At 32.9% G+C, this 12114-nt stretch overlaps 1 protein-coding gene across 2 annotated transcripts in view; it reads right to left on the bottom strand.

The window, feature by feature from the left end:
- The window catches only part of ADGRL3 (adhesion G protein-coupled receptor L3), a 788620-nt gene that overhangs the window by 363413 nt on the left and 413093 nt on the right, over positions 1–12114 (bottom strand). The window lies entirely within an intron of this gene.

Here is a 12114-nt window from a genome sequence, read left to right as displayed (position 1 = left end):
AGCAACTAGGAACAAATCAAAAGCCCCAAGATATATCTAATATGTGTCAAATACTGACTCTGGGATAATAAATTACATAAATGCATACAATATTAATAAATAAATAAGCTAATAAAATATAATTTTCACCCTCACAGAGTTATTATTCAGAGAAGAGATGGATGTGGACATTCAAAACCCAAGGCTATGATAATGTATCATAATTCCAAGATAATATAGTAGGAGAATAAAGTAATCAAAGTATTGCTAACCAAATTTTAAAAAAAAGATGGAACTGAGGTCCTAAGAAAAGTCAATTGAAACTGGATATGTAAACAGAGACTTTCTGTGAGGTATCCTGATCCGATTTACTTAACATCACAGAAGTGACACGGTCTTCAAAGAATCTGGACAGAAGTGAAAAAATCTGATATGGAATTTATTTCCATAAGACAAATACCTGTTAAAATCCAGTACTTTATCTAATTACTCCTGCTTGCCTTTTTTCCTATTCAAAATGAAAATATCATGTATCTCCTCTTGTCATATTCTACATGTGAAGAGCTCAGGCTGGTGGAAGCAGCATGATCTAATCTGATCATCTCATCACAGCAGTTTAAAGTATTCCAAGGAGTCAGATTGCAGAAGGACAAATGGGTGTTAACTCTTTTGCTCATTTCTTGCTTAGGGAGGTAAGTATATTATACTCTGAACTGCTCCCCAGGTTCCAGCTGTCAGCAGAAAAGTCAGAAGTAATTATTCAGGCAATTCCATTCTCCTTTAATGAGGGTAAATAGCAGATAGCCTCTGAAGTGGAAACAGTCTCGATTGTTTTTCTATGTAACTACTAACATGAAAACTAAGTAGAAATAGACACCAGAATCATTAGAAAAGATGGTCATTATTAATTAGAATTCGGTATGGAATACATGAATGAAATTTTAAATTATGATTGTAAACACATAATACTAAATGAGAAAAATGTGGATTCATTCTATTTAATTTAACCCATTACTCAGACTAAAATTTTAAATTCCTTTATCGTGAGATTTTACAACCTCTCTGCTGTTTCAGTTTACAGTTGCTTCTGTAAAGTCTTCAGCAGAGGAATATATTTTATTAATGGAGTAAAATAAAATCGCCCTAATGAATCCATATCATTTTGGATGATAATCGTGTTTTCCAGAGAACATTTTAATTTGTATTCATTCTTTCCCATTATGACTTTCCTATCTCTGTGTGCTACATAATACTTGAAATGTGTTTGAGAGCTTATATGTATACAAGCTTTAATAACTTCAGAAAACAGCAGCAATGTTCAATTCTATTTTTAGATATTTTCCAATATTTTTCAAACATTGTATATGATCATTTTGTTTATTAATCTATTGCATTATTTACTACAATTATACTATGTTAAACTTTACTTCGAAGTCATATCATTCACCTGAGAATGTTGTGAAAACTAAAGGCCTAACCAACTAAGATCTTTTAATAATCATGGCCATACTCCTAGTATCCTTGGGATAGCTGGGACAGAGAGTACTTGCAGAAAAATAGGAATGAAAAAAAAGGGGGGGTTCAACTTGAGAGTACCTACACTTCAAACTGTCATTTCTTCTACTTCTAAATATGTTTTACTCACATGATGATCAAAGAAAAAGAGACAGGGAAGTGAGAAAAGGTGCCCCTTATATGTGATGCTCTTAAATATATGAAATAATCTCAATATTGTCACTGATATTCCAGCTGTTTTAAGTAACCAGATTTACTTGGAGTGTACAATATGATTGGGAGTACAATATGATTGGCTTAGGACATGTGATCAATTCAACAAACCACCAACTTGATCATATAAATAAGACATAAGAGCAAGCAATGTAAGAGAAAAGTGGAAGAAACTAAATTTATGTATAATTGAACCTTGAGTGGAAAAAAAAAACAACTGAAGTGAGTCAGATTAAAAATATTGTCATTTCAAATTTGCTTTGGGGAAAGGAGTAGCACAGGGGTGGAGCACTTGCCTAGTACACGTGAGGCCTGGTTGGATCCCCATCAACACACACACACACACACACACACACACACACACACGGATTGCTTTGGCCATTGATCACTTCATCAATTCTGGATGAACACATGAGCCACATTATCCCCTCTATAAAGTAGAGATAATCATGCCTGCCGTGTTTCACTTAAAAATAATTTTGAAGCCTAAATAATACTGTACGTGTGCAGAGTATTTTGTAAACTGATATTCAAAGTACAGACATTAACACTAAGTATTTGTAGTTGTAGTAGAATAATAGATTAAAACATGGCACACACTGATCACTAAGGATAGATATACTCCAATATTTCAAAAAAGATTTTTATGCCACAGTAAGTAAACGTTTCTCTTTCCTAATTTTATTTTTTTCCCAGAGTAACATGCTGTGCCTGCTCTTCATTGGGTGCATCTCTTAATTCCCTTGTACTCAGCATAGTCTTTCTCATAAACTCTCCCTGAAGATCAAAGGAAAAGAGACAGGGAAATGAGAAAAGGTGTCCCTTGTATGTGATGCTCTTAAAGAGTCTATATAAAAGTTTTATTTCAAAATGATAGAAATTATGGACCCTGTATATGCTAAGAGGAGTCACATTTGTATTTTAATTTATTCAGCTACATACTCTTTGAGCCTTCCTCTTTGATAGGCTACAATAACAGACATTGTAGGTTATTCCTCTTAATTTTAATCAGGCTGGGAAGGACATTCCCTCAAACTTTCAAAATCTTAAATAGAAGCAGCAGCTCAGCAAATTTTATTTTATTTTATTTTATTAGCTACCCTGAATTAAGTCCAAGTTTCTCTTGCTTCTGTGCTCTCTTTTCTTCATTCTCTGTTTTCACATTCTAGGGTCCTCTGCTTAGTTTGAATTTTTCATTCCATTTCTTTCATAGCTAACAATCATCAAGTGTTAACAATAAACATACTATGTTAAGGACATTACACATCTTATGCCATTTCATTTTTAAACATCTCTACAGGATGAACACAGCTTGCTTTACATGTAAGAAAAATCTGTCTCAAGGAACTTGGGCAAGGTTATTCAGCTTGTAACTGGTGAACATAACCCAAGTGGTCTGACTTTTCTTGAAAAAGCTCTTAGCTGGTATATAATTTTTATTTCCCATTAAAAATAATCCTTTGTTTATTTTCTGGTCCCACCAAAAATGTGATATAATTTGCCTATAGTGTGCTAAAATTCAGAGATGATTTGCAATGAGCATTAATCCTGGGATTCCGTCAACTTTATTTCTCCATTATAAACGGGGCACACAAAAGATCAGATAGACTTAGGACTATACATGAAATTTATGTTACGCTTAAGTGTGTTTGCCAAAATAACACTGACATTTAAAAATAAAAAGAACTGCAGTATGGGCCCAGTTTTATCAAGGTGTATCTTTAGAACCAAGGTAGTAAGACAAACTGGTACTAGAGTCCTATCCCCAACACTTACTATGTGATTGAGGACATAATTCAATCACTCACTTTAATATGCAGTTTAATCCTTCAATAAATAGAATAATATCTACAATATTCACAGAGTTGCTGTGAAGAAAAATAAGATAATATATGAAGGCACATTTGAAAACCTACAAAATACTTTTCAAATATAAGATATGATCATCACCATTATTAATGAGAATCTCTAAGCTTTAAAATTTATCGATATCATTTTCTAAAAAAAGAAAAAAAGTGAACTTTTTAATGTCAAAAATTTAGACTATTATAAAATACATTAATGCTATCCACATATGATAGATCAAATAAGGTAAAAAAATACTCCAGAAACTAAAGAAGGTCATTTATGTCAGCTGATAATTATAACAGACTGATAATTTATATTTATACCTTATAAGAAAAGCAACAAGAATTATGTGTAATTATCTTTAGCAAGAGGAATAAACTAAGTAAGTAGAAAAGTTGTTTGGGCATAATGAGGCTCTGAAAGGGAGACAATAATTAGCTTCCTGGTATAAAGCATCAAGGACTAGTATCTAGGTTAGATTATGACACTAGTTCAATTTTATCGTGGATTTAACAGGCATGACACCAGACTATATACATCTAAAGACTGAACAAAGTCTCTCCCTAAGCTTTTAGGTAGGATAAAAAAAATAAAGTGGAAAGAGCAACACAGAGGGTGATTCCCTCATTGATTTTTAAACAGTATATGCTTTGATAATGGCTATTGCTTCCTTTCATTAACTTTAAAGAATAATAATAAAAAAATAAGCTAATACTCATGGAGATTTAAAGAAGTGATTTTTTTTTTCCATTTTTGAATGTGACTTTCACAATTTATGTAGGCATTTTATTTAACAGAAAAATTATATTTTCTAGTATGCAAAATAAACTTTTGAGACAGGAATTAAAAAATGCAAAATATATTTTCCAGCATACATAATTTAAAATAAAATAATAATCTAGAAAAAGGAAATAAAAATGAAGAATGCTACAATCAAAATTAATTTGATTTGTCATATTAGCAATAATTACCTTTAAGTGAGTGTGTGTAAGAAGCTATCTAAACAGTCTGTTTTTTCATTCTCTTCTATGTATCTAAGTATATAAATAAGAGTTAGTGGTTGTTTTTTTAACTGTATTTGTTTTTATGGGGATTGAACCCAGGAGCTCTTTACCACTGAGCTACATCTCCAGTCTCCCTAAATTGCTGAGGTTAGCCTCAAACTAGCAATCTTTCTCCCTCTGCTTCCCTAGTTGCTGGAATTACAGATGTGTGCCACAACAAGCAACAAGTAGTCTTTGAACAAGCAGCAAGGAGTCTTTGAACAAGCAGCAAGGAGCCTTTGATTAAGGTGTCCTTTGGGTAACTGAGAAATGTTACATTTTAGTAATATTTAGTAATTTTAAATTTTAATTATACTCCTTTTCTTCCTCATTTGGATAGTTAAATTTAATTAACAAAAGTCTACTCATAATTACTTTTTTTACTGAGGGTTGAACCCAGGAGTGCTTCACCACTGAATCACTTCCCCAGTCCATTTGATCTTTTATTTAGAGATAGGGTCTCACAATGCTGTGTAGGGTCTTGCTGAAGTGTTGATGCTGGTATTGAACTTGCAATCCTCTTGCCTCAGCCTTCTTAGCCACTGGGATTATAGACATGTGACACCATGCCTGGCAACCTAGTAGCTACCTTCTATATGACCATTCATGGTGCTATTTCATAATAATTTCAACAACAATATATAGGATGGAAAGAATCATGAAATAATAAGCAAAGAGAAATATTAGAAGGCTCTTCTACTATTTTACTTTAACATTTCCCAATCACTTATCTATACAACCTCAGTTATATGAGATTCAAAAAGTATTCCATGATAAAAAGACTCATCAGTCAATGTTTTAAAGAAATGCTGAGTTAATCAATATTAAGTAGGTTTCTTTACTGTGGAACTTTTGAAAGCAGTAATGTGTACTGTGATCCTCCAAAGGGTGACAGAGGATAATGCCTTCCAAAATTTATTTGACCTTAGAAATATTTTATTATATTTTTCTAGAATATCCAATAATATCTCACTGGATTTGACTATTCCCCAAAACTGAATTTAGAAAGTTCTGATCTTGATGAAATCAGGATCATGAGGCTATCCATGAGGAAGTAAAGAGAAAGGTGCAAATTCATAAAGCATGATGAAGAACAATAACAAAAAGAAAATTCTGAAAATACAGTAAAAGAGTATGAAAGAGAAGACCCAGTGACTGTTGTCATAGCGTTTAGCCTGTGAGACAAGAAAATAGTGAAATTACTAACACACGTTGAAATACTGGCAAGGTAACCCTGCTTTCCATTACTTCATTCATTTAATCATGAAATAAGTATCAAGTATTCAGAATTATTTAGATTAGAAAGGTGGCTAGGAAGGGAAAAAACAATGACCCTGTTTCAACGAAATAGTTTAAGGACTACACTATAATCCCCTCTAAGGGACAATGTAAGTAAACGTTTTTCAAGTGTCTGTTCACTTCTTTTGAGAACTCTCCCTGATCTAAAGCAGCTCCATAGGCACTTTGCACACATTCATGTGTCTACTTTGTAACTAGATCTCCAACCTCACCCAAATATTCTTTCCTGGGGTTTTGACCAGCTACTGATGGCTGCTTCCTTAAACTGCAGACCTGCAAGTATGAATTCTAGGAGACTTTTTTGGACATCTGCATACTTGAGCAATGAGAAATATTTAATATTGAGAAAACACAAAGGAAAAAGTGAGAGAGAGAGAGAGAGAGAAAGAGAGGGAGGGAGAATTATGAAAAGGGTAAGGGGGGGGAAAAAGAGAGGAAATAGAGGCAAACAAGTCGCTTTCTGAGGATCTGATATGTCTTCAGTTCTTTGTACCAAAGCAAATTGAAGTCAAATGATAACACAACGTTATTCCAAAATTTTTCTTTTTTAATTAAGATATTCTTTACTGAGTCCCTATCACTTGCAGTAAAGATATGATTAAAACAGAAATGTCATGAATAAATACATATATAAAAATCATATAATGTCGAACGTGAAAAATCAATTCACCTTTTAAGAAACATTACATTAGTTAGAAAGGCTTGAGTATGCCTTTCTATTACATGTGTATAAACACTATAAGGATTTAATGGCCAGTTCAGTTTAGAAAACTGGTATAATATACTATTTCAATCTAGACAGAACATTAAAATCCATGTAAAATGTAATAACCTTCAAGTTCTGATTTCATAGTAGTCTTTTTACATTTAGACAAGGTGGCTATGCAAAATACACAGATGAAGGCATCTGTCATACTGCTCTTACTCTCGGGTGTTAAAAATGGCAGTATTCGGAAGCATGTTCCCTAAGATTGGCAGGAATTCTGTCAGTGACTTACTATGGTAATTGATGGGAAATCCAGAATGTTTAGACAGAATTGATTGGAATTAGTTTCTACAGAATATCATGCCAGCACATGGATACAATTAGCACACATGTTCAATGCAAATGACTCTGATTCTGGCAATCTGCATTATGATTTTTTGGATGAATCTAATTTATATGGACTCCTCTTTAAAAATTGCGGGGGGACGGGGGGAATAGTATAACTTCATGTACCAACAAGTTGATTGTTCTGAACAAGCAACATTAAAGGTTTATGTCACCAAACTACAAATACTGGTCCACAAAATAAGTACTAATGGAAGATGAATAACTAATCCCAGTATATCTTCAGGAACATAAACATTTTCCCTAGTAATTTTTAATATTGTCAGCATCAATTATTTGCTCATGTTAACAAGTTATTCCTTCAGAAATAGAAATGAACCTGTTCTATCTGCATAGCACTGTCAAACCGAAGAGTTTCCCAAAGAATCTCCAAGTGTATATGATAAATTTCACTAATTCTCACCTGGCTGATCTGCAAAGCATATCATTCTCACCAAAGTCTCACTTCTTCTCAGCATTGATTTGTGAGCCTGGTGCTGTAACAAGATCTCACATTTGGACACTTCCAGGCTCTCAGGCAAGCAAAGCTGTATTTGCTTTGTAGAAATAAGTGCTATGTAAACAAAAAGTATCACTACCATGCTGTGGTTGCACTTACTCTCTGGAGGTTTATACACTATCAAAAATTACAAAGTACACGCTATTGTTTTTAATGCTAAGATTCTCAAACAGGAATTTCCTTCAACTATATTTTGAAATACAAAAAGTTGACTTTTGGCAAAGCAGTTCCTCATGTCTTCACAGTCATCTCTTTGAGAAATGAATATGCACTCCAAACTTGAACAAGTACAAAACATGGAAAGAATAATCAGTGGGAGAAAAGAACCAACTATTTTCATGCCCGCAAACCATACCAGAACTTTCTCAGTAGGGAGGTTAAGATGTCAAACTGTGATTTAGACTTGTACCCTTCATTTTTTAAATTAAATTAAACTTATCAGTAAGATGAATAATGCTAAATGAAATTGCTTAATGAACTCAGTCATGGGTAAACCACATTATAAATACTCATTATTCTCCCAGAACTTCTTTGTTTTAAAGTGAATACTTTCTCAAAGAATCTAAAATATGGGCTATTTCTCACACCGATCACTTAGTCACTGCAGTAGTCAGTAACAGGTAGAGTCAGCATTTTTTATCAAATTGGCAGTGCAGAGTAAGAATTAAGAGCAGAGAGACCCTGAGGTGAGATCGGGTGCTTAGATTTATCCCCAGGTTTTACCAATTAGTAGCTGTGTGATTATTGGCCAAGTTATTTAACCTCTCTGTGCCAGTTTGCTCATAATATAATAACTGGGCTTAAATTAAGGATTGTTATAAAATGAAGTAAATTGAGAGCAAGCCTTGCACATAGCCATACTATGTACTCATTAGCTGTTACCATTAGTATAGTAATTATCATTATATTATATACCTCTTCCTACAATGTGATCAAATTAACTTGAAAAAGATCTACCCAGTAACATATACCAATCTGGTCAGAAGCCTATGAAGCCTTGTTTCTGTGTCTCATGTCCTCTCCTCAATCCTCTATACTACACAAAGCAATATGTTCAGATTTTAGATGAAACAAATTTAAATTATTGGAAAATTAAGGCAATTTAAACAATCAGGGTGGGCTGAGAAGGGTATTATCCCCTTTGATGCCACTAATTCTACTCTTGTTAATGCACTTTATTATTGTAATTGCAACATATAGAAAGGCAGCATTTGCTATCAATAATTATCACTGTATCCATTCTGGGGGAAAAATCTGAATATTCTGGTTGCATTATAAGCCAAAAGTAGAAAAGAAGGTAAGATTAAATTAAATGAGGAAAAATGAATATGAGGTCAAGTAAATTCAAATTGCTACATAAGAGTAGAAACACAATGTCCCTGAACACACGAGAAATTGATAATTCATAATGAATAATGTTAACCAGAAGCAACAAAGGTAGAGAGTAATTTTACTTTCTTTGAAAAAGAACAAATCCAGATTGAAATCATGCACTGATGAAACACTATTGTTTTAGGTGATCAAATATAACGATGTCTAATTTAAAATGATGAAAACTGAAAAGAAATTACAATTGTTTATTACTTTTATGTCAGACACATTATAGTAACTGAATAGTATTGACATTAACATTGACATGTTATTTGGTTTTCACTTAAAAGCTATATTTTGATATGATTTCCTTAAAGAGATTACAACAGTGAAAATCAGGAAGATTTTGTAAAGCTAATTTCAGTGATAAATAAAAAATTTTTATTCAATTTAGGTCTTAATCACTTCAAAGTCTATGTCCTTTTATCAGCATCAAGCTACTTGCAGAGTTTTCATTCATAAAGGTATAGGAACAAAGAACATTAGAAAGTAAAGAATTTATGACCATGAATTAGGAAATACATCCTTGGCTTTGAAATTAAAATTTTAATTAAGAATTATTTTGTTGTAGTTATTGATCTTTTTCCTAAAAAAATATTTTTAGTTGTAGATGGACACAATATCTGTATTTATTTATTTTTATTTGGTGCTGAGGATTGATTCCAGAGCCTCACATTTGCTAGGAAAGAGCTCTACCACTGAGCCACAACCCCAGCCCCAGTTCTTGATCTTTTTTTAAGAAGGAATTTCACTACTTCAAACTTTGCAGAGAGGAGATATTACCAACAGAATAATAAATCATAAATCAAAGAAAAAATAAATATCAGATTTTAAAATGTTTGAGGAGAATATAAGTATACAATCAATAACTCCAACTTGGCTCTCACTTAGCTTTTGTGTTTTAAGAAACAGGTTGAGCTCTGAGTTGTATGAAAATATGACTCCTTGATGATAAGTAGTTTAATCCAAATAAATGGAGCTTTAGAGAAGGAGAAATGGAGCTGAAGACACACACTGACAAAAGTCATTCTGCATAGAACATTCATTTAATCACTACCACAGTGGTACTTTTAAAACAAAATCACTAAGTCATGAAAAAAAAGTCAGTTTTTGATTCCTGTAGATTTTAAAGTTGCAAATTCTTAATATTTTATCCATAGTTTTCTCATTTGATGCAAAAGTCAAATAGAAAACTATGTAAATGCCTTCTAAACTGCATAAGTCTGAGAACATACTTTGATGAAATGTAATCTATTTTTTTATGTACTTAGACTTCTACTTAGAATTTTATACTTGATAAATCACTTGATCTTTGTTTTATAATATACAGAAACTTACAATTAGAGAAAAGAACTGTCAATGAATGAGTTTCCCCTTATTAAAATTGTTTAATATCAGTTTTAATGATATGCCTAGAATTCCCACACCCAAACCTCCTTTAGGATTTACCCCTACTTAGGAAGCTGAGATGTCTTCCTCTCTACAGGAGCTTTACCATTGTAAAGGTCACCCTGAGTCAATCCATCCAAGCTCATGGCTTTGTATTATGCATTTATTTTTGCAACCTCTCTTTAGGGTCACAAGGTTTGTAAAAGGACAAATAGTCTATAATTATATTAAAAAAATCAAACTAATAAGTAGAGAATATGTAATTAGGGTTACCATCTCTCTCTTCCAATATTAATATGAAATAAATGATGTGATGAATATATGAGCTTTTATACAAATACTCATATACAAACACCATGAATGTTGGAACATGTGTGTGCATGTATGTATATACATAGATACACACATATGCTTTATTCTAAGACTTAAAATTATTGTCCAATAAGAGTAAAAATTTAGAATAAATTATGCATTGTTTATAAACTAAATCCGCATACTTTTGCAGCAAATAGTATCAACTGTGTTCATGACTGGCTTTACCTGACTTCCCCAATTCCCAGACATATATACTTTATCTGGTTTGTTCATTGTTTTATCCCAGAACCAAGAACACTGTGTGCCATGTTATCAAGCACTAAATAAATAACTGCTGAATGACATGACTGGGTGAAAAACAACACCCTAACTTAATATAAGTGCATCTAAGGTTCAAAGCATATGGCATGTTTTATTTTATGTATTTCATTTTGTATGCTTATTGCACTATTTGGGCTAATATCACCATCCAGGCAAGTTTTCAGAATAATTTCTTGTTTGGAAGAAATTTGAAGTATACTTCAAAAATAATTGCAAATATGCAGTATTTGCCATTTTTAAATAAGGTAAAATATTATCTGTTAAGTTTCTGAGAAATGTTACATTAATGACGCACACCTACTCTGATAGAATAACTTCTAAAGATATGTTTTATAAACTTAAAAATGTATTTCTTTATACATGACAATAAGCTTCTTATTGTGTTTCATGAAATAAAATCATGTTACTGTGGTAAATCTTGTGACAATGACCTTTCTTCATTTCAAATTGCTTCAGACATTTCATATTCACTAGATTCAAGGCATAAGTGAAGCAGTATGGAACATGAAGTAAGCCAAACTTTTTCAATCAGAGTTCTGCAAGATAAAACCCACATACAATGACTTGATTATTTTTTTCAATTCTTCCAAGGATTATAAAAGACTGCACACTAAAGAAGTAATTTTTAACATACACAGAATGCCTGAAAAGGCACTTTGGCCTTAATTCTTTCAAGGAACTAAGGCTGGGAAGAGCTTCAGTAAATAATTAGTAAGTTTTGTTGAATGAATCTTCTGCCCAAACATGATCAACTTGCAATTTTTCCTTCCTCAATATTATCTATCTAGAAATACAAGTGCTGCTGCTGCCCTCGCCCATCCCCCGCCCCCTCCCCCCAGAAAACCAAGAGATTCTGGATCTATCTCATGACTCCATGTCCTATATCCCATTCATTACTACTGTCTAAAAGCAGCCAGAAGTATTTTAGCCTTTAACAACTGACATTGCTAGTTATCGGTGATGAGTTTTGCTCCCTCACATTTTGAAGTATAATATTAGAGAAGCATGCTGAAGAAAGCATATAAAGCAGGGTTTATTTAAAAAGGGGTAACATACACTTCTTCCAGGAGGGAGAAGGCAGCCATAGCTGGTATCCTGGTATCCCAAGAAGCTAGGCTAGGTTCTGCCTTTTTAATGTGTTTTAGGCTTCCTTTGTTCTCCTGCTCTCTTCCTCTTACCTTTCTCCTTCCTGCCTACTTGACTATGCCCTG

Source organism: Spermophilus citellus, assembly GCF_964194105.1.
Source record: "Spermophilus citellus genome assembly, chromosome: 8".
NCBI lineage: Eukaryota > Metazoa > Chordata > Mammalia > Rodentia > Sciuridae > Spermophilus > Spermophilus citellus.
The sequence above is the reverse complement of the archived record's forward strand: the minus strand, read 5'-3'. Positions and strand labels throughout refer to the sequence as shown.